The following is a 4,031-nucleotide window of genomic DNA, read 5'->3' as shown; positions in this document are numbered from 1 at the left end:
ATTTGATCATTGATCATTTGACCAGTAGAGGGGTCTTCAACTTCACAGAGGCTATAATTTCAGACCGTAAAGCAGGTTCTCAGACTGGCTGTGGGAGAGCTGTCTGGTCTGTTGATCCGAACTGAACACAGAATGAGAGCCATAACATGGGTGAGAAAGATGTGGTAAGGTACAGCTAATAACGTGTGATACTCTATGGTGAACATCGCTTTACTTTAGCTTTCTTTATCTCCTTGATCTTCTTAATCTTGGTATCCTCCTTTCTTCCAACTTGCCTAAACAAGGATTAAAGAATTAGGGTGAGATTTGAACATTACTGTAACAGTACTGAACATAGATTTATTTGTGGAGGCTTGCCAGCATTGACCACCAGGTATTTATTTATTTAGATTTACAGCAAAAATGAAACTTAAAATACATATTTAATTACAGACTGAGTGCAATTGTCTGGAGGGAGAAACACTTATAAATAGAGCAGGTAGCCTATATCTTATTTCTGAATTTGTTCAATTCCCTGTCCATTTATTTTTATGTGGAAAGCGAGAATGGAAATATTCTCTCTGGAAAGACTGAATGGTAATGTTAAGTTGGACATTCACAATCATGAGTGAAAATAACGATCACGTTCAAATTAAGATGTTGTGGTCCAAAAAGCAGACTCTCCATTTACTGTCATGTTGTAACTTGTTACACTTGTAAATCTTAAATGAAGCAGGGGTAAAATGTTAATTACGTGTGGTTCACTGTTCATAAAGTAGCACCAACTTAAAGTTAGTCAGCTGAGATAGCTTATGTAAAACTGAGGCATAACCTAGGTGGTAACGTTAAACGGCGGGTTACCGGTTACGTATTAACAGTAATGTTAACTACCTAGCGTTAGGAGCAACGGAGCGTTATAACGTTTCTTTAATTACTAGTATTAGTACCTAATCAAGCTAACCTGCTAAACGGTCTACTACTAACATTACGTTATTTAGCAAGTTAACATTACTAAGTTAACTGCCACCTGTCTTTGTCAGGTCAGTGTTTGCACAAGGAAATAGGAACTTAAGTTAAACATGGAACGTTGACGTTACTAAATTAGCGTTAGTCAAATGACAAATATAATATAGTTAACTGTTATATATTTAGCTAGCTAACATTACGACTGGTGCATGGTTCACATTCAAGGCTAACGTTATGCTAAGGATAGGCATAATGTAACATTAGCTAACGCCAGACACACTTTGATAAGGCACATAAACGGCAAGTGCTAACGTTATCCCTGCTGACATTTTAAAATGGTGAAATGTATGTGTTATCTTAACTCATGTCCAGTTGATATCTCGTGAGAAAACTGCATGCAAATAAAAACAACAGTATTACTTTACCTTAAGTGAAAGCTGAATGTGAATCATCGTGGAAATGTCCTGCATTAGCTACGTTATCCACTCAGTGTCTCTGTGCCATTGAGATGATCTTGACGTTAGCACATATTAGCCCCCAGGGAGCAGTAGGACTGCACAGGGACCTTGCATTTTGTTGAACACTGTGACTCACTTTGGGTCTTAATATTAAGAGAAAAAAAATTAACAAATGTATCATGCACCTTCATAAGGAAAAGAACATGTATGCTACATATATTATTTCAAGTACACCAAATACATAAAAAAGAGGTCTGTCCCGCATGCATTTATTAGTTTCTGACTGTGGCAAAGTGGAAAAAAACAGTAAAAACTTCCCCAAACTACTGTATTTCTGAATTCCTAATTTTCATTTACATTCACGAGCCTCCCCTAAAACAGTTTGGAGCTTCTTAAGGAGGCCTGCCTCCCACTTTCAAAACCTCTGGTCTAACATATTGTATTGGAAGACAGCCTCCAACGTTTTTAAAGTGGATTAACAGTAGGGGTGTGCATTGGCACTGCCCTCACAATTCGATTTGATTACGATTCACCAGGTAACGATTCGATTCAATTCGATTCTACGATGCATTGCGATGCATCAAAATTCTACTGCACACAACAAGGCACATTTTTCATCAGTCATGAGGCAATACAAGCAGTCAGATATTGAACAACATATTTTATTGGCTGCTATGTGTGTATTTTCATTCTCCTGTATCTTTGACATAAATGCCATGCCAAAACTGAATGGTACAGGGTATTGGATATGGCATTTTCAAACCTGAAAAAGAAAACATAAATCACTGCTTTCAGTGCTTTGAATGAGTGATGATTTGTTCTTGTTGAAGCCAACTCAGGATGCCAACGATCAACATGGTTCGTGAAGTTAGTTGTATTGCCAGCGTGCTTGATTTTAGTGTGGCAGGTTTTAGTGACATAATCGATTATGGCACTTTGCCGCATCGATGCTGAATCGTGCATGCCCCGCATTGCGATGCATTGCCGAATCGATTATTGTTGACACCACTAATTAACAGCCTTTTATTAAAGGCCTATGAAATCACAGATAACCTGACTTTAATAGGAGGGGACACACTTTAAATGGGCAGCCGCACACAATTCAAGATTCCTTTATTGTTACATTAAATTACAGGTATAGGACACTATCAAGCAACATCTGCCATTACACGTATGGCTCTGTCGTGTCTGTTGTGGCGTATCAACGCAGGGTTGAAATAAACTGTATGAGGGTTGGAACTAGTGGAACAAGTTAGGTTAGGTGGTGTGCAAGTTAGGCAAGCAGGTACGTATTTGAGGTCCTGGTGTGCATGAATATTGATTTTCCACCCCTTATAAAAGTGTAGCAAAGATGTGGCACAGGCAATCCATTTAACGTATTAATGTTACACCTACATGAAACACACATTGCCTAGGCCATATGTACATCAATGCCTGTGTAACCATTGCAAGTGTATGGAAATTGCAGTGTAATTTCAGAGGCAGAGGTGGGTCAGATCACAGGTCTTGTCAGGTGCTGGTGAGGCATTTGAGGTACTGGACATGCATGAATATTCATTCTACCCCACATAAGAGGGAAGCTCATGATCTGAGCTGTTTGCATATAGACAGGAACACACATCAGAAGCCAGAGTGGACACAGTATAAGACATCACAGCAGACATCAGCAATGTAAGCAGTCAATGGAAAAAGATGTTGGGCCATGAATCTGAAATAGCCTCACATGGCAGTGAAATGAGGCAAGAACATCAGATGCCCCCTAAAATATTAGAATGGTGAAGATGTAGGCTTACACAGGCTGCAGGCTTCCTTGCTCTTTGTGTACTGTATCGTTTTCCTGTAGGCCTATAGGGTTGTGGGCCTATGTGATGTGAACTGTGGGTGCATGATTCTTTTGTCAACTCAATCGCCAGACCAAAACATGATTATATAGTGATGAGCATATCACAGACTTGGACTAAAATCATGTACATCCAAGGCTTATAGTTTAGGTTGATTCTTGTCTCTTATGCATTCCCTTAACTGAAGCTATGGCTTTGTTTCCACAAATATTTAGTTGAAAGAATGTTTATTTTTACAAAGACAGATCTAAGTACAGCATCTTTGTCTGCATAGGCCCCAGTGGTGATTTGGTGCAGTACAGCTTTAGCTGTTTTTTTAAGCTTGTGTGCTGCCAAGTTGTTTTACTGTTTGTATTACCATAAATATGCTTACAAAATATATACATTGATCCAACTATACTTGAGAACAATTGCTTGTGGGTTTGTGCTGTGGAGTGGTTGAGGCCATGCAGTGAGGGTTCATGTCAGCCTCATTCAATGCATTAAACAGGTATGGCTGGTCCTACCTGTCTCAGTACCTCTGTTAACCCCTTTAGTAGGGGTGGTACGGTTCACAAAATCCACGGTTCGGTTCGTATCACGGTTTTAGGGTCACGGTTTTCGGTTCTGTACGGTTCTTGTTATTTTTTCTTTTAATCTTTAACACTCCAGAAATATACTTCAGCATTATCATAGCTAAAATTAGCATATTGAATGCATGTTGCACAATACATGCACACAGTGGCAGTTCTATCTATTGTTTTATTTCTGCTGTCATCATAGGTAACATGAAATCCAAAATGTTCCC

At 39.1% G+C, this 4,031-nt stretch overlaps 1 long non-coding RNA gene across 1 annotated transcript; it reads right to left on the bottom strand.

The window, feature by feature from the left end:
• Positions 1-228: 228 nt before the first annotated feature.
• On the bottom strand, positions 229-1,470 carry LOC118496193. Its single transcript, XR_004898684.1, has 2 exons — positions 1,371-1,470; positions 229-275 (listed from the first exon to the last, which is right to left on the bottom strand). It is a non-coding gene; the product is annotated as an uncharacterized LOC118496193 (long non-coding RNA).
• Between the last annotated feature and the right edge of the window lie 2,561 nt (positions 1,471-4,031).

This window comes from Sander lucioperca, chromosome 10 (assembly GCF_008315115.2).
Source record: "Sander lucioperca isolate FBNREF2018 chromosome 10, SLUC_FBN_1.2, whole genome shotgun sequence".
NCBI classification, from domain to species: domain Eukaryota; kingdom Metazoa; phylum Chordata; class Actinopteri; order Perciformes; family Percidae; genus Sander; species Sander lucioperca.
This window is presented reverse-complemented; position numbering and strand designations above follow the sequence as displayed.